At 42.2% G+C, this 27303-nt stretch overlaps 2 long non-coding RNA genes across 23 annotated transcripts in view; both read right to left on the bottom strand.

Annotated features, from left to right (window-relative positions):
• Positions 1-7064: 7064 nt before the first annotated feature.
• Positions 7065-27303, bottom strand: part of LOC144288996 (uncharacterized) — a 54474-nt gene continuing 34235 nt past the window's right edge. For 3 of the 22 annotated variants that reach the window (XR_013357099.1, XR_013357053.1, XR_013357086.1), the window contains 6 exons: positions 25128-25666; positions 24130-24219; positions 9010-9120; positions 8465-8622; positions 7617-7828; positions 7065-7486 (listed from right to left, as the gene is read on the bottom strand). This is a non-coding gene — a long non-coding RNA (uncharacterized LOC144288996). Of the gene's footprint in view, positions 7487-7616; positions 7829-8464; positions 8623-9009; positions 9121-23480; positions 23679-24129; positions 24220-25127; positions 25667-27303 lie in introns of those variants that run through there. The other 19 variants (XR_013357054.1, XR_013357084.1, XR_013357062.1 and 16 more) reach the window with 14 other exon arrangements.
• Positions 22100-23022, bottom strand: LOC144288995 (uncharacterized). Its single transcript, XR_013357052.1, has 2 exons — positions 22699-23022; positions 22100-22367 (listed from the first exon to the last, which is right to left on the bottom strand). It is a non-coding gene; the product is annotated as an uncharacterized LOC144288995 (long non-coding RNA).

Raw genomic sequence — 27303 nt, 5'->3', positions numbered from 1 at the left:
CGTCTGCCTTTGACTCAGGCCATAACCCTGGGGTCTCAGGATCGAGGCCTGCGTCGGGCTCCCCGCATGGAGCCTGCTTCTCCCTCTGCCTGTGTCTCTGCCTCTCTCTCTCTCTGTGTTTCTGAAGGAAACTTCACCCTCTGATCCAGACAGGAGAGGGCACAAGCCTCTCTAACAAGAATTCCTCTGATTAAAGGGAATTCTTCATCAGTTTAGCATCACCGATGGACCATGGGTTTTTAAGGGTTTCATTTCTAAGCCTCTCTCTCAGGCTTCTCACCTGTAAGAATCCCTGATCCCACTTCGCAACACCCACCCACCTGGGATGAAAACTGCTCCCTGGAAATCCTACATCCTGAGCACTATGAAAGTTACTGATGAGACGCCAACAAGAGAGAAATCAACCAAGTAATGTGATTCTGAAGTCTCATTCTGAATCAACCAAATAATGCAGCTGCCTAGGTTGGAGGAGCACGGGACTCCACTCTTGATGGGCACAAGTCCTGAGTTCATGCACCACATTAGATGCGTGTAGAGATGACATTAACAGAGAAGCTAAGGATCTAGAAACACTGCGGCAATTTCAAACAAAACACAGGGAAACAAAACAAACCTTGGAAAGGAACCCCCCCCATTTAATGCTTATTTATAGAAGCGATAGAGACAGAGCGATGTTGGCAGATGGAGAGACCTGTTGGTCACTGGAACGGAACAGATACCCAAATGGATATGCCCAAGTCCAAAAGGATTCTGTCACAGGCGCAATGACCATTTGAGGGAGGAAAGATGGTCCACCTCCCCATGAAGTCGGAGGATGGTGATCAGACATCCACAGAGAAAACTTGCAGGCAGGCAGACTAAGAAACAAGATGTCTTTGACCTAAACAACCCCACATCACACCTCATACAAATGTGAACCTTAAATGGATCACACACTCCCAAGGCAAACATAAAAGTGGAACACATTGGGGAGGGGGGGCAGAATAATTTGGGATCTAGGGTGAGGCAAAGAGGGTTTAAGACTTGACGCCCAAGGTGGGCATGATCCTCAAAAAGAAACGGAGAGGTTGGGAATTAAAAACCTCTGGGCTCCATGAAACATCCTCTGAAGAGGATCAAATGACAAAGGACACACAGAGGCGGGGGGAAGGGGGGTGAGGGTGGTTGTTGCTTGGAGAGAAAAAAAATGAGAAAACACTCCGAGAGGTTGGACCAGGGTCACTAGCCTAACAGTGGTACAATCCGTTCAGATGGGAGGTCTATGCACGGCCAATGCGAGGAAGAGGAACAAGAATTTAGGGTTAGGTCCTTTGGGATACGTCATGTCTACAAGGCCACCAGGTCAGCAAATCAGGCGGTTTTAAGTGTAATTCTGGATAGACGTGCAGTCCGGGGTTGATAAGCATAGAGTCCGTCATTGATGACTCAGAGCTGAAGAAAAATAGAGAAACACCGTAGCAACGAGAGCCCGTAGTGCCCAGGGTTGAACTACGGGGGCACTTCCTATGCTGAGGAGCTAGCACTGCTGTGGTGGAGCCTCGGGAATGGTAAGAATGACAGGAGCCTGAGATGGGATGAGAATGTTCCGAGGAACAAGGACTCACGAGCCACTGACCAGGGCTGCCCTGAAGGAGACCAGACCGGGTCACCCCCAAAAGGTGTCGCTTTGGTACATCGGTGATTTGGAACTCCACTCGCTGAAGACCCAGCAGCTGCGGGAAGGACACCCTGACCCTTCTTTTCTTTGTGAGAGCAGGAGCTCAAACTCCCAGGGGAAAGGTACCTTCCCTGGAACCAGGAGGAGCAAAGACACTCTGAATCACCTGACATAGGAGAGGGAACCGGGAGAACGAGGGTCTGAACAATCCACGGAGAGAAACCTTGTTCCACTGGCCCCTCTCCTCCGTGGCCTGCCTCTCCCTTGCCCAAGCCCTTTGTCCCATCCATTCTTCACAGATTGATCGATTCCTCCTCTTCTCTGGCGAAGGCTCCTGTGTACATGCAAACACCAAGCAGCATGCACACCCCTCTCCTGGGCATATCTTCTGTCAACTGCCCTGTTAGGCCCCGGCAGAGACCCCGAGAGGGTAGAGGAGCAGGTCTCCTCCCCCATGGCTGCGAGAATGTCCCCACTGGAACGTCATCACTCTTGACAAAGAGAACAAAGGCCAAAGAAATGAACTAAAATTGGGTCTCCTGACACGCCTGCAGCCCACCGATACCTCCCAGACACACCGGGTGTGACACCCCTACACTTCCTCAAGGATTTTCCTTCTCGTGTTACCCATGTAGCTGTGCTCTAGTCACCATCACCTCACTCTGGTAACCGCACACGCCCAGGAGATACTCACGGTCCTCTTTCAACATGTGGCCCACTGCCCCACATCTAAAGAAAATACTAGGTCATAACCGGACTTTGACAGGAGCTAGCCCTCCAATGTCTTAGAGACCTTGCTCAGTGTGCGACCATTCCTGGGAGACTGACATGGTCCCTAACCCCACGGATTAGAAACTATAGCATCAGTTACTCCTCATGATCCCAGCGCAGCTCTCTCTGCCCACAGGTTGTGTTCTCTTGGCACCAAAAACGTCTCAAGAATTATTTCTTGACTGTTGGCTCAGCGGTGCCACATCAGGTTTGCTTGTCTGTTTTTATGTTCATTCATTCATGGGTGTGTCTGTGTCTTTGTGTTTCTGTCTGCTTTCCTGCCTGCCTGTTTAATGAGGCATTATTATTATTATTATTATTATTATTATTATGTTTGGGTTCGCAGCAAAATTGAGTGGAGAATGCAAAGTTCCCCTATGCTGCCTGCTGCACCATCACTCAGTCCTCCCCAACACCCCCCTCCCCCCTGGCCACACGTACGAGGGCACGCGTGCTCCCTCAGAGCTTCCCGCTCCCTTGAGCCCACCGACAATCTGTGCCAGAGCTGGTATATGGATCACAATAGCTGCATCCATATTGAGGCATCATCATCATCATACACTCAGAGTCCAGAGTTGGCACTAAGGTTCCCTCTCGGTGTTGTCAGCTCTGTGGGTTTTGACAAAGGTAACTTACCCGTCATGGAGGCATTCTGAACAGTTCCACTGCCTTAAACATCCTCCATGCTTGGCTTATTCATCATTCCCCCCATGCCCCCACCCCCACCAAAACTCCGGGGAACCTGCTGATCTTTCTTTCTTTCTTCTTTCTTTTCTTTCTTTCTTTCTTTCTTTCTTTCTTTCTTTCTTTCTTTCTTTCTTTCTTTCTTTCTCTTTCTTTCTTTCTTTCTTTCTTTCTTTCTCTTTTTCTTTCTTTCTTTCTTCTTTCTCTTTCTTTCTTTCTTTCTTTCTTTCTTTCTTTCTTTCTTTCATCAGTCTGAATATTTTTGGACTTGGAAATTATTTACATGATGCAAAATTTCACGTCAGTGGAATGGGTAGTTTCACAGTTTCACATGCCCTTTTGATAACTATTTATTTCAGTCTACATATTTTCTGAGAATGTCACCATCTCTAAGTCAGAAATGATCAGTGTTGTCTGGAACTACTTTGATGCCTCCATGTTCTGGGAGAAGACATTTACTTCCAGCTTTCATGCCCCCTGGTTGACTCCACCCTTCCCTTTAGAGCCTGACCCAACAACTACTCCTGTTGCCAATACTTTTCCTCGAGATTTTCTGGAAGCACACTATGCCTCCACAGGTTACAGTGCTCACTGAAGTCCTTCCACTACAACTCAGTCAAAGAGTTGACCAATGTTGGCCGCCCCAGTTCTGGACTCTGCTCTCCAGGCCTTCCACTCTTGTCACCCTCTCCAGAGTCTGGCCTTCTCCAAGTCACATGGAATTGGAATCATAAGGTACCTACATACAGAGTTGTCTTTTCAGATATGCTTTTCTCAGTCGGGAAGACCCACATGGGGAAGGTTCCCCTCCTGGCTCTCCATGGCTCCATAACTCTCTTGTTTCTTTTCAACACCTTCCAGAAACACTCTGTGACCCGGGTGTACCCCAGCCTGGGGAGCCATTCACCTACCAAGGGACTTCTCTGTCAGTTACCTTCAAGTCCAGGCAATCACGAAAACAGGTGCTGTGAATGTCTGTGTGTGGGGCTTCTGTGCAGCCATCTGCTTTCATCTCCTCTGTGTCACCAGGGGCTGATCCCTGGGAGTGGGATCACTGGATCCTCCGGTAAGAGCATGTGCACCTTGGAAAGGCATTACCACTATCCCAGCCATTTCTTTAGATGGTGGCTGAAAGTGGGGCAGTGCCCTGAAGGGAAGAGGAAGGCCATGAAGGAGGTTGAATTCAAAGATGCTGGAAAGGATGACATCCCAGAGGCACCACCTTGACCTCCACCCTCTCAGCATCTGGGGCCCAACCCCAAGGATGACCTTGATGTCCAATGGACAAATGGGAAAAGGAGTGGATGAATTTCTCCCTGACAAGCTTCACATGGCATAGCCCTCCAGAGCAAAACAAGACTCTGAGGAGTGGCAAACCCTAAATGCTTGTCTGTTGGGTTGAACAAGGAGAAGAAGTTGTGGAAGAGTAACTCAACTAAAAAAACATAAGGATTTTTTTCCTTTTTAATAACAAGATCTGTTTGTCCAGAATTCTCATGTCATGCTCAACTTCCTGTCCTTGAAGATAAGAATGTCAATCACTCCCCTCCTGGTGCTCCCCTCCAAGGCACCTTCCAGGGGCATGCGAGGGGGTGTGCTTCTCAGGAGAAAAATGAAGGGAGTCAGCACACCCTCCTTCCACCTGCTGGGGGGAGGAGGTGTGTTTTGTGTGTGTTTCTTTGCTACCGCCTCTGTGGCTACTTTTTGAAAGTATCTGTAGTTCAAAACAGTATTCTAGTTTCCTTTATATCCAAATCTTATCTCGGGTTTGACTTTTGACAGGAGGAGGGAGGGCGGGCCACATTTTCTTCAGACACAGTGGAGAAGGATAAGACAGGTGCAGACCTGTGCATATTCTTTTCAGGGTGAGCAGAGGATTCAGATTCAGCTCTTGTAGGATGAGATCTAATTTCTCTGTGAACAATCAGGCAAAGTATCAGGTGAACAGAGGGTGAATAAAGGTTAGAAGAACATGGACAAGATCGGCTATAGATGCTGAAGTTTCCAGAACAATGATTTCATCAGAGGCATGTGAATGTCAAAGACTTCCAGGGACCATGTTTATGGACGCCTTGATGTGTAGGTCCTTTCAAATTGACAGCACTACCATCCGATCACTTTAGCATATTGTCTCCAGCTCATGTGAGTAGTGTAGTCATGCAATTATAATATGGGCCTAATGGAGGATGGAATTGTGCTAGAGAAAGGGAGATAGCATCAAGTTATTGAGCTTAAACCATGTCTAAGAGAGTGACTCTACAGTAGATTGAGGCAGAAGGAGGTCAGCGGGATTTTTGTTTTGTTGGTTGTGTATCTGTGACAATGGGGTGGGTGTGGGTGGCTGTTGTTTGTTTTCTGGAGGAGGTAAAAGAACTCTTCAAGTGGAAGTATTCACACAATGGGTCTGGTGGGATGGGAGGATGTGGGTCAGTCCATTCACCAAGAAAACAAGAGAATCAGGCTTTTTAAGAACTAGGCAATGGGAGGAGTTTAGCTTTGCTCATCTCAGAAAGAACAGAACATTCCCAGAATGAACTAAATTGCAGGAGCCAGCGTGAACATGCCCTACCACCCTCAGCACATGCGCGCGCGCGCGCGCACACACACACACACACACACACACACACACACACCGGGTCTTCTGTTCCCAAATCCCGTGGAGGACTCAAAGTTAGGGGTGGGGGATGGCGGGCAGCTGAAGGGAGATTCAGGGTCATCCATTCCAATGGGCCTCATCCAGTCATTTCATTCAAATGCACAAGGCTATCTGTTAATGTTGGAGCCTGGGACTCCTCTCCTTAGAATGGCTTTCTTCAACTCCCCCAACCCTCAGGCTGCAGCTTCCAAACTGTGGGGAGGGCAGGGGAGGGCAGAGCAGGGAGAGAGTGGGAAGAGGAAGGGGAAGAGGAAAGAGAATGTCTGAAGAGTTCACCTTGTCTGGGGGCAAAGAATCCCCTCCTGGTTTCCTAACCCAGGAAATCCCAATAAACCATTTGGGAATCCTGGATGTGGAGGATGACATCTCACTCTAATCCTATCCAGGGGTGGGGGTGCATCTGGGAGGGCGTGGCATGGTGCGGCCTGCTGAGTCTGAAGGGAACTTAAACACATGATGGTGTTGTCTTAGGGTTCAGAGACCAAACACAGGCATAGATTGATAAGGGCGAAGGACTAAGGGAGGGGACAATTCTGACTCATCCACCCTGGGTGAGGGCCCAGCAAGCACACCCCTGCCTCTAAAGCAACGCCAACAGTTTGCTGGTTCTCCATCAACCTTTCCTCTCTCTCACACCCACTTTCCAAGGGAAATCCTCAGTCTCATTCCACAGTCACTGGCTGTTTCACAAACCACCTTCTGTCTCCTAAAAGCAGGAAGGAAGATGGAGAAACATGAACCAGCCCGACATATGGCACCTCCGCATGGAGGGTCGAGTAGGGGGCCTCACCGGAGAAATGGTGACTCTGAGACATGATCCCAGGATTCTTGAAAAAATGAAGTGGAAGGAGCACCTGGGCAGGTCCATCAGAAGAGTACTAGAGTACTAAACTCTTGATCTCAGTCAGGGCTGTGAGTTTGAGCCTTATGTTGGGTCTAGAGATAATGAAAAATGAACAAACGAACTTTAAAAAGATTAAGTCTGTATAGGGTGCCTGGGTAGCTTGTTCAGTTAAGCATCTGCCTTTGGCTCAGGTCATGATCCCAGGGTTGTGGGATTGAGCCCCTCACCATTGCTTCCAGCTTCCTGTTCAGTAGGGAGCCTGCTTCTCCCTCTCCCTCTGCCTGCTGCTCCCCTGCTTGTGTTCACTCTCTCTCTGTGTAAAGTAAATAAATAAAATATTTTTAAAATAAGCATGTAATGTTTAGCTCTTTGAAAAAAATTGAATGGAAAGATAACGCAGCAAGGAGGATATGAACATACCTAATATTACTGAACTCTATGCATAGAAACAGTTAAAATGTTCAATTGTAGGCGATGTCTATTTTTGACCACAACTTAAAACAAAACAACAGGGATCCCTGGGTGGCTCAGTGGTTTAGCGCCTGCCTTTGGCCCGGGGCATGATCCTGGAGTCCCAGGATCAAGTCCCACGTCAGGCTCCCGGAGTGGAACCTGTTTCTGCCTTTGCCTGTGTCTCTGCCTCTCTGTGTGTCTCTCATGAACAGATAAATAAAATCTTAAAAAAATAAAAATAAAAAATAAGTAAAACAACAAGATCTCTTGTCCTTGGCTCAGAGTGAGGGAGTTCCTTGGTCAGATTGGAGGATGTCCTGTCATCTGCAGCATGGAAAACTAGGGTTCAGCAATCTAGAATACTTTCTTCCTCTCCAAGTAGACAGACGGTCAATGGTAGGAGGCATAGGTGTCGTCGTCCCTGTAAAGGCAAGGCAGGAAGGAAGAACTTCAGCATTTAAAAGCACTTTTTAGGGGAACCTGGGAGGCTCAGTTGGGTTAAGCATCTGACTCTTGGTTTCATTTGCCAGGAGGTGGCACTCTTGACTCACCTGGTCAGGCTGTGGGGAACTCTGGAAGGAAGGTATCAGGTCAACAGTTTCCAAGGGCTTGATAAGTTCCAGAAAGTCGATCTGAGTTTCTCCAAGCTGTCTGATCCTATCTGAGTCTATGCATCTCGTCTAAAGATGAGATTTCAGGGGCACCTGGCCTGCTCCGACAGTAGACAGCACGACTCTTGACCTCAAGGTTGTGAGTTTGAGCCCTATGTTGGAAGCAGAGATTACTTTAAAAATAAAATCTTGGTGGGCTGGGGAGGAAAAAAAATAACATTTTAGTCAAGGCCTTGGTAATCCAACCAATCCTGTAACAATGGTGTCTTGTTACAGCGAAAACAGATTCCCACAGGATTTATGCAGATGATTTACAATTGCCACACACAAAAAAAGAATACCCACTGAAAGTTTCTGAATTCTGGAGGGTTACAGGTAGGTAGAAAAAAATATTTTGTTTACAAAACAACATTTTCATAAAATTTCTGTAAGTTATAGATATCTCTAGAGATAAAGTTTCCTTCAATCTGGAAGAGCAGGGACGCCTGAGCGGCTCAGTGGTTGAGCATCTGCCTTTGGCTCAGGGCATGATCCCGGGATCTGGGATTGAGTCCCACATCAGGCTCGGCATGGAGTCTGCTTCTCCCTCTGCCTAGGTCTCTGCCCCTCCCCCCTTTCTGTGTCTCTCATGAATAAATAAATGAATAAAATCTGGAAGAGCTAACATGAAGAGATCAACAATGTTTTGAACAAGAGTCATTAAAAACAGTCATCTTTTTCCATATAGAGAAACAAACAAATCAATCATCATTTTTCCTGAATTCATTCAGTTCCATGTTATTTATTACTTTTTGTTCTGTTTGAATGCAGCTTTTTCTTTAGTTCTGGAAATTCATACTTTAGTTTTATGATCTTTGGGTGACCAGAAACCGGTATTTGTCAAAAGTCTTTGTTGTGAATCTTCTTGAAGCTGAACCCTATTTTTGCAAGAGCATCAGAACAATACCTGTAAATGACATAGGAGTAAAAAATGGATGTGGTTAAAGACCCAATGACAGTTCATTATGGTGCAGTTGATAAGAAGATTTGATTATTTTTTTGTAACACACAGTATTTTAACAATTTGAATAGAACCCTAATTACACTGTACCAGGACATATTAAAACATTAGGAATTTCATTTAATTTTTGGAACAGCTATAACATTCACGCACCTAATATAATCTAAGAGGGCTTATCATTATGTGTTTGACAATGCTTCCCATGTAACTTAAAATACCAAATAAACTACATTAATTAGTCAAAAGACTCTATTTAGGGTTTGACTTTCTGGGAATCTGTTGAAAATTAATGAACGAACGAACAAGTGAACAGCCAGTGAGTCAGCCACTTGCCTGTTCAGTTGGCCTTCAGGAGGAATGAGTTCAGTTCCTATAGCAAGAGTCCATAAAGTTTGAGGAATGGAAACTGCATCCCATGCTTGAGGTAAAATGCTGAGTCACAGACTGGGTGAACACAGAGTTGGAACAGAAACCAGAGAGACAAAAGTGATTGACTGTTTCTCTGTGAGGGCTCACTGCAGACTGGGGGGTGTGAAATTTCAGCTCCAGGGCTAGAAATTAGAGTGCCATCATTTTCATTACCGCCCTCCATCAGTGCTGAAATCCTTCAGGGAGCAAAACAACACCACATAATGCAATTCAGGGCCACTTATTCTGAGCCTGATCCCTTGGTAAGGGAGGCCCAATTCCATCCAGTCAAGGACATTTGAGAATCAGCACAACAGGCCCCCCCCCCAGACTAGCAGGAACAACTAACTAACATCAAGTTTACTGATCATAGACAACTGCAAAACTTCAGCTCTTTGGAAAAACAGTATATAGCATTTTTTTTTTTAATTATTCTTTAGCTTTCAGTTTTATATTTTTCAGCTATTTTCTTATTTTATCAATTTTTAAAAATTTTTAGTTATACATAGTATATATAATAATATATTATATATATTTCTTTTTTGTTTCCTTCATTGCTTTTCTTTTATTTGTGTGTGTGTGTGTGTATATATATATATATATATATAAATTTGAGTTTCTCAAATTTTTTTTTTAATACCCGTATTTTTTTTTTATTACGGTATTCTGGAAGTAGAACAAGTTTTCCTGTAAGGCAAGGGGTTGTGGCTCTTTAGAGCAGAGGCGGTTGAGGTGTGTGGCTGGGAGGGCACCGATTACTGTGCGCCGTGGAGCATCCCGTGTGTGCCAAACCCCAAATGATGCTCAGAGTCCACGAGATGGAGAAGAAAGGCACTCTTGGGGAGGTCTTGGACTTGATCCAGGAGGAGGAGCCTTCCCCCGAGGAGCGCACCTCCTGCGCCCATAGCTTCAGGGTGGACCTGGTAGCCAGGAAACTGGAAAAGACTCAGGAGCTGCTGGCAGAGGTTCAGGGCCTGGGAGACGGGAAGCGGAAGGCCAAGGACCCCCCCCTTGGTCTCCCCCTAATTCCGAGTCGGAACAGCTGCTGCTGGAGACAGAGCGGCTGCTGGGAGAGGCGTCGTGGAACTGGAGCCAGGCGAAGAGGGGGCTGCAGGAGGTCCGGGAGCTGAGGGACGAGGCCCTGGGCAAGGCACCAGCTTTCTGTGCGTCGGTTTTCTCATCCCCAGCCCCTGCGTGGTTCGTTTCTCTTCCTCCTTTCTTCCAAGCTCCCAGTCTCCCAACCGCAGCAGACAATCCACCCCCCTCTTTTTTAAGCTGGCATACGTAATTTATTCCAAAACTATCTTAATATGATCTAAATGCCTAAAGATAGTGTCAGCGAATTTTTAGAGGCCATCTCAGTCATAAACACAAATGCCATCTTAAAATATTAGCAACTCAAATAAATATTAGCAACTAATTCCAAAATACATAGGGATACCTCATGACCTAACTGGGTTATTACAAGAACACATTATTTAATATAAGAACTTATCTAAATCATTACATAAACAGGTTATCAGATGAGAAATCATATTATGGCAATCAATGGAAAAAGGAATTAAAAATTTCAAAATCTGTACAGGAGGAAATAAACTGTGCCAATTAAAAGTAAATGGACTCCTTTGGCAGAAATTGGTAAGTAGATAATTTCAAACTGAATGGGAAATAGGAAATGTAGACAGTGATGCCACCCCTTGCTATTATAATTCAGTATATATAGTCCTTGCCCTAATGCAACTCTCTGTAAGTCAGTGAATACAAACCTAGCCTATGGTTTTGCTGCAGATGTATTTATATCCAAGATTATTTACTGCTGAAACTTATTTTTATAATATATCATTCTATAAAAATTAGCCAACTTGATTTTCACTGAATATCGTATACCAGAACTCGGAGTTGCTACTTCCCTACCTAATCTATATCTTATTTATAGTAACAGATGGAAGACATTTGCAAAATGAAGTAGATATTTATGTCATATTACCTTGGAAAGATGTAGGAGACCTACTTTATCCTGCAATTAGTATAACACAGTTTGGGTTAAAAATCTAAAATATGTGAAACACATTTTATAACATAGGAGAAAGCATAACAGACGGACATAAAATACTGAACTGCTTGAGAAATTATTCTTGTGAGATATATATATATATATATATATTTTTTTTTTTTTACAATACAAAAGTATGTAATATGATAGATATGGCAGACATTGAAGATAGAGGAGATATTTTGTGGGAGGATATCCTCCACATGAATATATGGGACCCAGGAAAAACTTTAAATGGAAATAGCTGGGTCTTGAAAGGGGTTCATTTTCATTCATTGGCAAAATAAAGAAAAAGGAAGTGTCAAGTGTCATTATGGAGATTCCAGTCTTCAGTGAGTTAGTAAACTGTAGACATGTAGGTGGATGGGCCCATGCCAGATGGGGACTTGGTATCGTTCTGCAGTTGTGCCTTTTTGGAAATCACTCTCACTCTCACTGGCTGGATTCGACAGGCGGTTTTTCTATCACTGCAGCCTTCTCATTGTTATCACAACTCATTGAATTCTCTCCAAAGAGACAAGTGATGTCTTCTCCAAATATCTTGAGGCAATTTTCAATCAAAAAGTGTACAAGAGAAACCTTTTTTATATACTTGTCTTCCAATTCCGAAGCAGGACTTAGGTGGACAAAGAATGCTTGGGGCTATACACACTGATAAGTTATAAGCTGTCATCTGATTGGATGAGGATTGTTGCTCAATGTTGTATAACACTCCAAAAAGGTATCTCAAGAGAACAACATTTGCTTTTGGCAGCTGGGCTAGAAGCCTCTGGGCTGCATTTATTTTCTCCTCCTCAGTCGCTTCATCAATAACACCAAGCCATTTAGCATAGAGGTCAGATGACAGTATACTTATATACATATATATATACACACACACACACACACACACACACGTATAAACATATACATATATGTTTTTGTTTCTTTCTTATTTTGGGTCTAAATTCTTTTAACAATAAGCAAAATACACTCAGAATCTAGTTTATTTTTTTCTTCTGTTTTATTTCTTGTTTGATTTTTTCTTTTCTTTCTTTCTTTCTTTCTTTCTTTCTTTCTTTCTTTCTTTCTTTCTTTCATCAATTTTTTCTGGCTTGTTTCATTTGTATTTTTCTGGTGTTTTTGATGTTTTTGCTAATTTTTTCTTTTCTCTCTTTCATCTATTCTTTTCTAGACATAATTAGGAGGTGGAGAGACTCATCCCAAAAGAAAGATCAGGAAGCAAAACTCACTGCCAAGGATTTAATCAATACGGATATAAGAAAGACAAGTTGGTGGAACTAGAATTCAAAACAACAAATTTTTTAAAGATTTTATTTATTTATTCATGAGACACACAGAGAGAGAGAGAGAGAGAGGCAGAGACACAGGCAGAGGGAGAAGCAGGCTCCATGCAGGGAGCCCAATGTGGGATTTGACCCCTGATCCCGGAATCATGCCCTGAGCCAAAGGCAGGTGCTCAACTGCTGAGCCATCCAGGCATCACTCAAAACAACAATTATAAAGATACAAGCTCGGCTTAAAAAAAAGCAGAGAAGACATTAAAGAATCCCTTACATAAAATAAAAGAAATTAAAAGAGCTAAAATCTAATCTTTCTGAAATGAAAAATGCAATTAAATGAAAAATATTGGGAGGCAGTCAAAAATCAAGACTCTAACTGCTAGGATAAATGAGGCAGAAAAGAGTCAGGAATATAGAAAACAAACTTATGGAGAATAAGAAGCTGAGAAAAGAGAGAAAACAACTACTAGGTCACAAAAGAAGACCTCAAGAAAACTGTTATACTCTAAGTGGAAATAATATTCAAATAGTAGGGGTCCTAGAAAAGGGGGGGGGGGCAGAAGGTTTATTTGAAGAAATTATAGCTGAGAACTTCCTTAATCTGGGGAAAGAAATAGGCATTCAAGTCCAGGAGGCACAGAGAATCCCCCTCAAAGTCAATAAAAATAGGTCCACACCTTGACCTATATAATACTGAAGCTTGCAAATTTCAGAGATAAAGAGAAAATCATGAAGAAGCTTGGGACAAAAGGCCCTTAACTTACAAGGGTAGAAACATAAGGCTGGTAGCAGACAGTTGACAGAGACCTGGCAAGCCCAAAAGGACTGCCATGAAATATTCAATGTGCTAAGTGGGAAAAATATGCAGCCAAGAATACTTTATCCAGCAAGGATGTTATTCAGAATAGAAAGAGTGATAAAGAGCTTACAGGAAAAACAAAAACTAAAAGAATTTATGAACTATAAACCAGCCCTGCAAAAAATATTAAAGAGGATCCTTTGAGTGAAGAGAAAGCACAAAACAATTAACAATTAACAGAAACATTACTGGTAATACAATGGCACTAAATTTATATCTTTCAATATTTACTCTGAATGTAAATGAACTAAATGCTCCAATAAAAGGACACTGGGTATAAGAATGGATGAAAAACAAGGCCCATCAATATGGTGTCTGCAAGAGATTAATATGGAAAACAAAGATACCTCCAGTTTGAAAGTGAGGGGGTGGAGAACCATTTATCATACTAATGGATATAAAAATGCTGGAGTACCCATCTTTATATCAGATTAACTAGATTTTAAACAAAGGCTATAAAAAAGAATGAAGAAGGTTGCTAGAGCATAAGAAAAGGGTACATCTGGGCAGCCCGGTGGGCTCTGTGGTTAAGCGCCACCTTCAGCCCAGGGTGTGATCCTGGAAACTGGGGATTGAGTCCCATGTCAGGCTCCCTGTACGGAGCCTGCTTCTCCCTCTGCCTGTGTCTCTGCCTCTCTTCCTCTCTGTCTCTCATGAATAAATAAATAAAATCTTTTAAAAAAGAAAGAAAAGGGTGTATCTAAAAGAAGAGGTAAAAAGTACAAATATTTATGCTCTTAATTGGAAGCAACTAATTATATAAACCAATTAATAACAAATTAAAGAAACACATTGATAATAATACAATAATAGTAGGGGACCTTAACACCCCACTCACAGCAATGCACAGATTATCTAAGCAGAACATCAACAAGGAAACAGGGCTTTGAATGTCACACTAGGCCAGATGGAATTAACAGATATATTCAAAGCATTTTATCCTAAAGCAACAGAATACACATTCTTCTTGAGTACCCATGGAACATTCTCCAGATTAGATCACATATTGGGTCACAAATCAGGTCTCAAACATATAAAAATATTGAGATTATACCATGCATGTTTTCAGACCACAATGCTTTAAAACTTGAAGTGAATCACAAGAGACAAATTGAAAGGAATGCAAACACATGGAGTTTAAAGAACATCCTACTAACGAATGAATGGGTCAGCTAGGAAATTTAAGAATATAAAAAAAAATACATGGAAACAAATGAAAATGAAAGCATAACAGTTCAGAAACTTGGAATGTAGCAAAGGTGGTCCTAAAAGGGAAGTATACAGCAACTCAGGCCTTTCTCAAGGAACAAGAAAAAGTCTCATATACACAAGCTAAACCTACACCTAAATGAGCTGAAGAAAGAAAAGCAAATAAAGACTAATCCAAGCAGGAGAAGACAATAAAAAAGATTAGATCAGAAATCAGTGAAATAGAAATAAAAAGAACAGTAGAACAGTTCAATGAAACTAGAAGCTGATTCTTTGAAATAATAATAGAAGATCGATAAACTCCTAGCCAAGCTTATCAAAAAGAAAAGAGAAAGGAACTAAATCAATAAAATCATAAATGAAGGAGGAAAGATCACAACCAACACCCAGAAATACAATTATAAGGGAATATTATGAACAATTACTTGTCAAAAAATTAGGTAATCTGGAGGAAATGGATGCATTCCTAGAAACATATAAACTACCAAACTAAAACACAAAGAAATAGAAAACATGAACAGACTCATAACCAGTGAGGAAATTGAAGCAGTCATCAAAAAACCTCCAACAAACATGAATCCAGGGCCGGATGACCCCTCAGCAGAATTCTACCAAACACTTAAAGATTTCAAACGTATTCTTCTGAAGCTGTTTCAAAAAATACAAATGGAAGGAAAATTTCCAAGCTCTTTCTATGAGGCCTCCATTACCTTGATCCTAAAACTGGAAAAAGACCCCACCAAAAAGGAGAATTACAGACTAATATCGCTAATGAACCTGGATACAAAAATTCTCACCAAGATACTAGCTAATAGGATCCAACAGTACACTAAAAGGATTTTTCACCACAACCAAATAGGATTGATTCCTGGGATAAAGGATGGTCAACATCTGCAAATCATTCAGTGTAATACACAATATTAATAAAAGAAAGGACAAGAATCATAGGATCCTCTCAAAAGATGCAGGAAAGGCATTTGACAACAATACAGCATCCTTTCTTAATTAAAGCTCTCTGAAGTTTAGGGATAGAAGGAAAAAACCTTGGTATCATAAAAGCCATATATGAAAACCCACAATGAATATTGTGCTCAATAGGGACAAGCAGAGCTTTACCCCTAAGATTGAGAATAGGACAGGGATGCCCACTCTCACCACTGTTGTTCAACATAGTACTGGAAGTCCTCAGCAATCAGACAACAACAACAGAAAACGAAAACAAAATACATCCAAATTAGCTAGAAGAAATTAAATTTTAATTCTTCTCAGGTGACAATGCTTTATGTTGAAAACCCAATAGTTTCCACTCTAAAATTGCCAGAACTGATATAGGAATCAGCAAAAGGAGTATATAAAACCAATGTGCAGAAGTCTGTTGCATTTCTATACATTAACAATGAAGCAGAAAAAAAAATCAATGAATCAATCCAGTTTAAAATTGTCTCCCAAACCATAAGATAACTAGAAAGAAACGTAATCAAAAAAGCAAAAGATCTGTACTCAGAAAACTATAGAATAATTATGAAATAATCTGAGGACGACACAAATAAATTGAAAAGCACCCCATACTCATGGATTGGAAAGACAAATATTATAAAAACGTCAATGACACCCTAGCAATATATGCATTCAGTGCAATCTCTATCAAAATGCTATCAATAAAAACAAAACAAAACAAAACCAAAACCAAAATGCTATCAATATTTTTCATAGAACTAGAATAAACAATCCCCAACCTTATACGGAACCACAAAAGACTTCTAATAGCCAAAGGAATGTTGAAAAAAAGAAAACCAAAGCTGGTGGCATCGCAACTCCAGCCTTCAAGCTGTATTATAAAGCTGCAACCATCAAGACAGTATGGTACAGGAAGGTAGGCAAGATGAAAGAAGAGCAGGGGATCTTGTTTCATCTGGTCCCTTGAATTTATTTAGTTTTTTAAATCTTTATCTAATACCTGATTTTGATTAACATGCCATAATTGTTTTAACATTTAGGATAATATTCATTGCTTTCTTGCTTGCTTATTTATTTATAACTTTCATTACTTTAAATTCAATTTGCCAACAAATAGTATAATGCCCAATGCTCATCCCATCAAGTGCCCTCCATAGTGTCTGTCACCCAGTCACCTCATCCCCCCACCCTCCTCCCCTTCCACAGCCCTTTATTTGTTCCCCAGAGTTAGGAGTCTCTCATAGTTTATCTCCCTCTCTAATTTTTACCCAAGCAGTTTCCCTCCTTTCCCTCATGATCCCTTTCACTATTTTTTATATTCCACATATGAGTGAAACCATATGATGATTGTCCTTCTCCAACTGACTTACTTCACTCAGCATCATACCCTCCAGTTCCGTCCACATCGCAGCAAATGGTGGGTATTAGTCCTTTCTGATGACTGAGGGATATTCCATTGCATACAGAGACCACATCTTTATCCATCATCTGTCGAAGGACATCGTGGTTCCTCCCACAGTTTGGCTACTGTGAACATGGCTGCTATAAACATTGGGGTGCAGGTGTCCAGGTGTTTCACTACATCTGTGTCTTTGGGGTGAATACCCTGTACTGCAATTGCTGGGTCGTAGGGCAGCTCTATTGTTAACTCTTTGAGGAACCTCCACACAGTTTTCCAGAGTGGCTGCACCAGTTCACATTCCCACCAACAGTGCAAGAGGGTTCCCCTTTCTCCACATCCTCTCCAACATTTGTGGTTTCCTGTCTTGTTAACCTTAGCCATTCCCACTGGTGTGAGGTTGTGTCTCATTGTGGTTTTCATTTGTATCTCCCTGAGGAGAAGTGATGCAGAGAATTTTTTCATGTGACTGTTGGCCGTGTGTGTGTCTTGTTTGGAAAATGTCTCTTCTTGTGTTCTGTCCATTTCTTGACTGGATTTTCTGTTCCTTGGGTGTTGAGTTTGAGAAGTTCTTTATAGATCTTGGATACTAGCCCTTTATCTGATATGTCACTTGAAAATATATTCCCCTATTATGTAGGTTGTCTTTTAGTTTTGCTGATTGTTTCCTTTGCTGTGCAGAAGCTTTTTATCTTGATGAAGTCCCAATAGTTCATTTTTGCTTTTGTTTCCTTTGCCTTCATAGATGTGTCTAGGAATAAGTTGTTCTGGCCAAGTTCAAAAAGTGTTGCCTGTGTTCTCCTCTCGATTCTGATGGATTCTTGTCTCACATGTAGATCTTTACACCACTTTGAGTGTATCTTTGTGTCTGGTGTAAGAGAATGCTCTAGTTTCATTCTTTTGCACGTGGCTGTCCAATTTTCCCAACACCATTTATTGAAGAGACTGTCTTTTTTTCAGTGGACAATCTTTCCTCCTTTATCGAATATTAGTTGACCATAGAGTTGAGGGCCCATTCTGGGTTCTATATTCCATTGCATTGATTTATGTGTCTGTTTTTGTGCCGGTACCACACCGTCTTGATGACCACGGCTTTGTAGCACAGCTTGAAGTCGGCATTGTGATGCCCTTGGCTTTGGTTTTCTTTTTCAACCTTCCTCTGGATATTCAGCGTCTTTTCTGGTTCCACATAAATCTTAGGATTATTTGTTCCAAATCTGTTAAAAAGTCCATGGTATTTTGATAGGGATTGCAATAAAAGTGTAGATTGCCTTGGGGAGCATAGACATTTTTACAATATTTATTCTTCCAATCCATGAGCATGGAATGTTTTTCCACCTCATTACATCTTTCTCAAATTCTTTCAGAAGTGTAGTTTTTAGGGTAGAGATCCTTTACCTCTTTGGTTAGGTTTATTCCTAGGTATCTTATGCTTTTGGGTGCAATTGTAAATGGGATTGATGTTTAATTTCTCTTTCTTCAGTCTCATTGTTAGTGTATAGAAATGCCACTGACTTCTGGGCATTGATTTTTGTATCCTCCCACATTACTGAATTGTGGTATGAGTTCTAGCAATCTTGGGGTGGAGTCTTTTGGGTTTTCTACATACAATATCATGTCATCTGCGAAGAGGGAGAGTTTGATTTCTTCTTTGTCCATTTGAATCCTTTTAATTTCTTCTTGTTGTCTGACTGATAAGGCTAGGACTTCTAGTACTATGTTGAATAACAGTGGTGAGAGTGAGCATTCCTGTCATGTTCCTGACCTTAGGGAAAAGGCTCTCAGGTTTTCCCCGTGAATGATATTTTCTGTGGGCTTTTCATAAATGGCTTTTATGATATTGAGAAAAATTCCCTCTATCCCTACACTTTTGAAGAGTTTTAATCATGAATGGATGCTGAATTTTGTTAAATTCTTTCTCTGCATCTATTGAGAGGATCATATGGTTCTTGTTTCTTCTTAACGTGATTTATCACATTGATTTTTTTTTATGAATGTTGAACCATCCTTGCATCCCAGGGATAAATTCCACTTGGTCGTGGTGAATAATCCTCTTAATGTACTGTTGGATCCTTTTGGCTAGTATCTTGGTGAGAATTTTTGCATCTATGTTGATCAGGGATATTGGTCTGCAATTTTCCTTTTTGATGGGGTCGTTATCTGGTTTTGAGATCAAGGTCATGCTGGCCTCAAAAAATGAGTTTGGAAGTAGTCTCTTCATTTCTATCTTCTGAAACAGCTTTAGTAGAGTAGATATTATTTCTTCTTTAAATATTTGTCAGAATTGCCCTGGGAAGCCATGTGGCCCTGGAGTTTTGTGTCTTGGGAGGCTTTTGATGACTGCTTCAATTTCCTCGCTGGTTATTGACCTGTTCAGGTTTTCTATTTCTTCCTTTCCAGTTTTGGTAATTTAGGTTTCCAGAAATGCATCCATTTCTTCCAGATTGTCTAATTTTTGGCATATAGTTGCTCATAATACGTTTTTAAAATAATTTGTATATCCTTGGTATTGGTTGTGATGTCTTCTTTTTCATTTGTGATTTTATTAATTTGAGTCTTTTCTCTATTATTTTAAAATAAGTCTGGCTAGGGGTTTATCTATCTTATCAATTCTTTCAATGAACAAGTTCCTGGTTTATTGATCTTTTCTACAGTTCTTCTGGTCTCTATTTCATTGAGTTCTACTCTAATCTTTATTAGCAATCTTCTTCTGCTGGTTTAGGCTTTATTTGCTATTCTTTCTACAGTTCCTTTAGGTGTAAGGTTAGCTTGTGTATTTGAGATTATTTTTTTGAATTTTTTCAGGGAGGCTTGTGTTGTGATGTATTTGCCTCTTATGACTGTCTTTGCTGTATCCCAAAGATTTTGAACAGTTGTACTTTCATTTTCATTAGTTTCCATGAATATTTAATATTCTTCTCTAATTTCCAGGCTGACTCATCCATCTTTTAATAACATACTCTTTAGCTTCCAAGTGTTTGACTTCCTTCCAAATTTCTTACTGCAATTGAGTTCTAGCTTCAAAGCATTATGGTCTGAAAACATGCAGGGAATAATCGTATTCTTTTGGTATTGGTTGAGACCTGATTTGTGACCCAGTATGTGGTCTATGCTGGAGAAAATTCAGTGTGCACTTGAGAAGAATGTGTATTCAGTTGCATCAGAAGGTCATACTCTGTATATATCTGTGAAATACATCTGGTCTGGTGTGTCTTTCAAGGCCCTTGTTTCTTTGGTGATTTTCTGCTTAGAAGATCTGTCTTTTGCTGAGAGTGCCATTTTGATGTCTCCTACTATTATTGTATTATTATTTATGTATCTCTTTACTTTGGTTATTAATTGATCAATATACTTGGCTGCTCCCACATTAGGGGCATAAATATTCATAATTGTTAGGTCTTCATGTTAGATAGACCCTTTAAGTATGATATAGTGTCCCTCTTCATCTCTTACTACAGTCTTTGGTTTAAAATCTAATTTATCTGAAGATGCCTGGGTGAGTCAGTGGTTGAACATCTGCCTTTGGGCCATGATCCCAGGGTCCTGGGTTTGAGTCTTGCATCCAGCTCCCCACAAGGAGCTTGCTTCTCCCTCTGCCTATGTCTCTGTCTCTCTCTCTCTGTGTCTCTCATGAATAAATAAATAATCTTAAAAAAATCTAATTTATCTGTGATGAGGATTATTACCCCAGCTTTCTTTTGAGGACCATTTGAATGGTAAATGGTTCTCCACTCCCTCATTGTCAGTCTGGAGGTGGCCTTTGGTCTAAAATGAATCTCTTGTAAATAGCATATAGATGCTATTATCCAGTCCAATATGTGTCTTTTGATGGGATCATTTAGCCCATTCACATTCAGAGTAACTATTGAAATATATGAATTTAGTGTCAGTGTTACCTATACAGTCCCTGTTTCTTCAGATTGTTTCTTTGGGCTCCCTCCTTCACTCACAAGGTCCCCCTTAATACTTCTTGCAGAGCCAGTGTGGTGGGTCACATATTTCAGCTTCTGTCTGTCTTGGAAGCTCTTTATCTGTCCTTCTATTCTGAATGACAGCCTTGCTGGATAAAGTATTCTTGGTTGCATGTTTTTCTTGTTTAGTATCCTGAATATACCCTACCAGCCCTTTCTGGTCTGCTAGGTTTCTGTGGATAGGTCTGATGTTAATCTGATATTTCTCCCTATATAAGTTAAGAATCTTTTGTCTCAAGCTTATTTTAAACTGTTCTCTTTATCTTTGAAATTTGCAAGTTTCATTATTATATGTTGGGGTGTTGATTGTTTTTTGTTGATTTTAGGCGGGGTCTTCCATATCTTTTGCATCTGAATGCCTGTTTCCACCCCAGATTATAGAAGTTCACAGCTATGATTTGTTCAAATATATTTTGTGGTCCTCTCTCTCTGACTCTTCTGGAATCCCAATAAGACATATATTATTCCTTTTCAAGCTATCATTTATTTCCCAAAGCCTTTCTTTCTGATTTCTTGTTTTTCTCTTCTTTTTTCCTTAGCTTCCTTCCTTTCCATTAACTTGCCTTCTATGTCACTCACTCTCTTTCACTTCATTAATTTTAGTAGTTAGAGTATTCAATTTAGACTACATCTCAGTTAAAGTATTTTAAATTTTGGCCTGATTAGATTTCAGTTCTGCAGGAAGAAAATCTCTAGAGTTCTCTACGCTTTTCTTTTCTTTTTTTTTCCCCAGAACCACAAGTAATTTTATAATTGTACTTCTGAATTGTATATCTGACATGGTATTTAAATCCACATCCAGCAAGTCTGTGTCAGAGAATATTACTTCCGGTTCTTTTGCCGTGAATTCTTCTAGTCATTTTGTCCATTGAATAATGGCTGTATGAGTGAGAAGAGTCAAAAATTTCAACCATGACTTAAGTGAAATACACCCTAGACAATTGTGAAGAAGTCACAAACCAGAAAAATAAAAGAAAAAGAACAGAACAAAATAAAACAAAAGGACCATGGAAGTGAAATTAAAAAGAAAGAGTAAGAATAAAAACACAAAAACAAAACAGAAAACAAAAAGAATAAAAGAGGTGTGGAGAGGAAAGTGGTGGTGGATAGAGAATATAGTCTCACCAAGTGGACCTAAAGGGTGATCCTCTTGGTTCTGAGTGTATTTTTGTTTTGTATGTTAGAAGATGCTCAATTCCAAATTTATATAAAGCAGTAAAATTTATATAGAGACCTAACATTGACCACAAAAACAGAAACAAGATAAAAGAAGAGGACACAATGGAAAGGAAGAGAGAATATATTTCCACATTATGAACCGCAATGATGTTCCACTTGGTTCTGAGCATATTTTGGTCCATGTGTTAGAAAGTATTAACTAGGGCAGCCCAGGTGGCTCAGCGGTTTGGTGTCTGCCTTCGGCCCAGGGCGCAATCCTGGAGACCCGGGATCGAGTCACACGTCAGGCTCCCTGCATGGAGCCTGCTTCTCCCTCTGCTCATGTCTCTGCCTCTTTCTCTCTCTGTGTTCCTCAGGAATGAATAAATAAAATCTTTAAAAAGAAAAAAAAAAAGAAAGTACTAACTAGCACCATTATAAAACAAGACACACACACACACACACACAGACACCACACACACAAACCCCCAAACCCATAACTTGTTTATCTACAAAAATTAAATTGAATTCATTGAAGGAAATCCAAAAAATGAAGAATATATCTAAGACATGTAATTGTAGATATATGAAAGTCAAAGAGGAAATAGCTTAAAAATGAAGAATCTGTAAAATATTATAGTTAAGGGAAGAAAAGAAAAAAATACTGGAAAATTTTAACCTAACAGATAAATGAATCGTAAGCAAACACCCCTCGAGTTCTATACGCTATTTTCTCTCGGTCCGGGAGCTTCCCAGCGCCGCCTGGTCAGTGAGCTTGCTCTTCCCTTGTTCTTCCCCAGTTCTCCGGGCGGAGGGATGCGCTGTGCTGATAACCAGGTGTCTGTGCCGGAGATGGCCCAGCTGCCAGGTGCTGGGCTCGGCGCCAGCTGTCCTCCTGTGAGGCCACACATGTCCCAGGTGAAGGCGAAAGAAGACAAACATTAAAGACGGCGCCGGCAGATGTCCAGCTGCGGGCCGCACGCGCCCTCTCCCCCGCGCCCTGGCGTGGGTGCTCGGGGAGGCGCAGGGGGACGACCTGCCCCCGTCGGGGCGCCCAGCAGCAGCCCCAGGTCGGCGTCCGCGCAGGGACCCCCCCCCAAGGGAGCGGACCACGGCCCGGCTCCGCCCGCCCCCAGGCTTCAGGGCGAGGGGGCCTGGTGCCCTGGGCGCAGCCCGCGGACTCTCCCGGGAGGCCCGGCCCTTGCACCCCCAGCCTCCACTCTCGGGGCGCCCCTGCCCTCTCCTGCCCCCAGGAGCACGGAGTCGGCCCTGTTCCCCGCCGAGCACTTTTCAGCTGGGAGGACCCGGAGCGAGGTTTAGGGCCCGGCCGCCTGCAGCCCTCGTGGTACTCGGTCGCCCCGCCCCGCCCCGCCCCGCCCCGCCCCTGCCCCGTCCCCCCTGCCCGCCCGACCCCGGCCCGCCCCCCCCCCCCCCCCCCCCCCCGCTGTGGGCCTCCCTGCCCCGCTGCTCTGCGCCCTCCTGCCCGCCCCGCCCTCCTGCTCCCCTCCTCTGCAGCTGTTGTCGCCCGCGTCTCAGGGTGAATCCGCAGGTGTTCGGGTCTGGGAGGTCATCTAGTGCAGCCGGCGGGACCAGGTGGAGGAGGCCCCGACTCCCCCGCCCTCCCGCAGCTCCGCACTGGCCGGATGACTGCGGCTTTGCGCTGCGGCTTCGGGCCTGGGACTGCCGTGCTGCCAGTCCGCTTTTCCTTTTCAAGACAGAAACTGTACATTTAACGCCTGTCTGTAGGGCAGCCCGGGGCGCCCGGCGGCCTAGTGCCGCCTTCACCCCGGGGCGTGACCCCGGGTCCCGGGATCGAGGCCCGCGTCGGGCTCCCCGCATGGAGCCTGCTGCTCCCTCTGCCTGTGCCTCTGCCTCTCTCTGTGTCTCTCATGAATAAACAAATAAAATCTTAAAAAAATAATAATAATAAATAAAAAAATAAAACCTGTTTGCAATTTTGCTGAGTTGGTAGGTGCAGGCTGGGACGAATGGAAGCCATAGGGAGGTTGCACTAGCTGTAGTCCTACTTTCCAGCAAGGCACAAAAACTGATATGATTGGAGATATCAGGATGAATGTAACAACGTACCCGAGGAAACCAACCTGGGTTTCTTAATTTACTTATTTACATTAAATGAAATATGAAGTACCATTTACCATTCACCTTGGATGCTTGGGAGCTGACTTCTTTCCAAGCCTTTTCCTCATTTGCCATATGCAGAAAACAAGATAGAAAAGAGTAAGAACCTGTCCAAAAAGAGAGCCAGGGATTATTGACAAAATCAGCCCTGCAGGACTTGCTGACTATGAATATTTATCATCCATCATACTGGGGATATTAATTATTTGAACATTTGGGTGAAAAACAATGACTTGAAATTCATATCCTAACCAGTATGTCATACATATTAACAAAGACAAATTTAGAACTGATTTGAATATTTTGCATTTTTTAGCTTTTAAGAACCTTTTGAACAGTAGGCTTGTGTAGGAATGAAAGATAAGGAAGAGGACAGAATTTTTTTTTTAAAGATTTTATTTATTCATGAGAGACACAGAGAAGCAGAGACATAGGCAGAGGGAGAAGCAGGCTCCATGTGGGGACCCCCATGCAGGACTCGATCCCGGGACCCTGGGGTCATGGCCTGAGCCAAAGGCACTCAACCACTGAGCCACCCAGGTGCCCCTAGACAGAATATTTTGTAAAGGAATTTTTCTCTAGTAGATATATGCACCCGCCTCATTTCAGCAGACTGAATAATCTTTGAAAGATGTGACACACGAAACCATTTTGTTACACAATGAGATGAATTATTTGGACTTAAGGCATGTTTCTTTGCAAAGTTGTTATAGACTATGTGTCACATGCCCCATAAGGGGTAATAGATGTGTTTCCATTGCCCTGTTCAGTGAAGGCTGGAACTGTTTCCCCAACTCTAGGGATCCCAGAAACAAGTTCACCTTTGGAATCTCAGCAAAGGCTACACCCTAGCTGAATTTATGGTTAGTACCCGGTGAGTCCAGCTCCATTAGCTTTCTCCACCTGCACATATGTACTGCAGTGTTTTGCACCTTTTGGTGGATACTGTGATTGTAACCCAGGCTGTGCAGTGCCAAGTTGCATTTAAATCAGAAAGCAGGGATATCTCACTCACCATAGCAGGTCTGTTAGCTAAATCTTATAAAGCATGTCTTATCTGCCAGAACATAAATCAACACCAGGACTCGCAGAGCTGTTGTTGGTTCTTCTCCCTCCCTGTGGAAAGGAATGAAGTCCAACAATGCCCTCAACAGACAAACTGCAGTCTTCACACTGTTGCCTTTGTTCTGTTTCTAATTCAAAGAAAGTTCAAAGCTGTAGACAAAAGCAGCATCCCCAAGTGGCTGCTGGTCCTAGAAGAAGATTGGGAAAAGCAGCGGTATGCCTTTCAAAGCAATAACTAAGTAGAGTTTTCGCTTTTTAAACTTTTCTGACAACTTCAAAGGGGTAAATGGGGTAACTCAGGTGTAGATAAAAGGTCTTCAGAGTTCTGAGGCAGTAAGAGCCCTGATGAACTTGGGCATCAGTTACAAAGTTGAGATGAAGAAAAGACTGGTCAGGAAAAGTTAACTGCTTGGTTCACATGGCCAGCCAACGCATTGACCGTTGAGGATCCCCTGGAGCTCACCGGGAAGAATCCAGAAGTGGCTTCACCTAGAACAAGGAGGGAATTTCAAAAAAGTGCAGACCTATTCAGAGGTAAAACTGGCATTTTGTTTTGTCAGGGCTCCCCACATTCAGGGGCTCCACTGTCAAGTAGGCAAGATCAGAGTGTCAGATGGCTCTGACTGAGTAACTCGATGTCTAGTATCCATTGCATCACTATTCCACAGATGGTAAGATCTGGGGGAAAGTTTTAAAAAGATTAGGCAAAAAAAAAAAAAAAAAGGATTAGGCAAAAGTCTCTGCTGACCTTATAGTTTACAGGAAGAGACAGGGTTCACATAAAGTGGTTATAAAACAAAGAGTATATGTGATTAAGCACAAATAAACATGGCACAGAAAGTAGGAGTGTCAGTCACAGGTAATCAATATGAAGGAAGTACTGATCATTTGAGGGTGGGAGCACCCCTGAAGACAGGAATCCTACTTAAATAATTGTTTCATGTTCCCCAACCCCAACTGCTGGCCTCTGGCCTAGAATGGGCACCAATATACTCTTATTGATTAAAGGATTAAAGGTGGCAAGATTTGAACTAGACTTTGGAAACTAAAGTTTTATCTAAGAGAGAATAGCATTATTGTTGGAGGCTTAGCATAAACAAGATAGAATATATCTTTTAAAAAGCTAAAAAAATGTAAGCATCTAACAGGAATTTAAAATATTATCTTATTGGGGCACCTAGATGGCTTAGTCGGTTAAGTATCTGCCTTCAGTCTAGGTCATGATCCCGGGGTCTTGGGATCCAGCCCTGTGTTGGGCTCCCTGCTCAGCAGGGTGTCTGCTTCTCCCTCTCCCTCTGCTCCTCCCCCCAGCTTATGCTCTCTCTCTTTCTCAAGTAAATATGTTTTTATCTGAAAAAAATAATTGTCTTGTCCAAACTATTCATTCATCCTTTTTCTGGATAAATTCAGCTCACCTTCTAGGTCTCAGATAAATGCCACCTCCTCTAGAAACTTCCTTGATGCTCCCATCCACCCTGATTGCATGGGCCAATACCCATCTTATGTGTTCCTAGTCTACTTCCACTAAAACACTACCCTGGGTCATAACTACCTTCCTGCCTGTCTGACCCCACCCCTAGACTGCAAACTCCGTATCCCATGCAGTACCCAGCACCCAGTATTTGTTGAATTTATGAATTTATGTTGTTATATTACACATTAGTAGGTTAGAAAATGTATGATCAATTCATTTTGAATAGGAGCATTTCTCAAATTGATTATACATTTCCCCTCTTGGAGTAAGCAGTTTAACCTAAACACAAGGTCATCATTATGAGTACAGGCAAAATCAAAGAATCTGAATCCCTTAGACGTTACATTTCTAGATGGCTAAACAGAGGCCCATGGAGGTGAGGGGACTATGGTTTCCAGTGATAGATCTATGATTAATATCTCAGTCAGCCCTGGTGAAACCTACATCCAGACGGTGATGGTTACATCTCCAGGATTTTTGGAAATTCCTTGAACTCCGCTCCAACACCATATGGCCTCAACTGTGTGTTTTGTTGTTAGTTCTCATGTTTGTTTACATAGTTTTTATGTCTCCTCCCATATTACTAACTCCCATTTCCTAATCCTTCAGTGTTCCCTCTCTCCATTTCTATATGCTCAGGGACCAGATAACA

Source organism: Canis aureus, chromosome 1 (genome assembly GCF_053574225.1).
Source record: "Canis aureus isolate CA01 chromosome 1, VMU_Caureus_v.1.0, whole genome shotgun sequence".
Lineage (NCBI taxonomy): Eukaryota > Metazoa > Chordata > Mammalia > Carnivora > Canidae > Canis > Canis aureus.
This window is presented reverse-complemented; position numbering and strand designations above follow the sequence as displayed.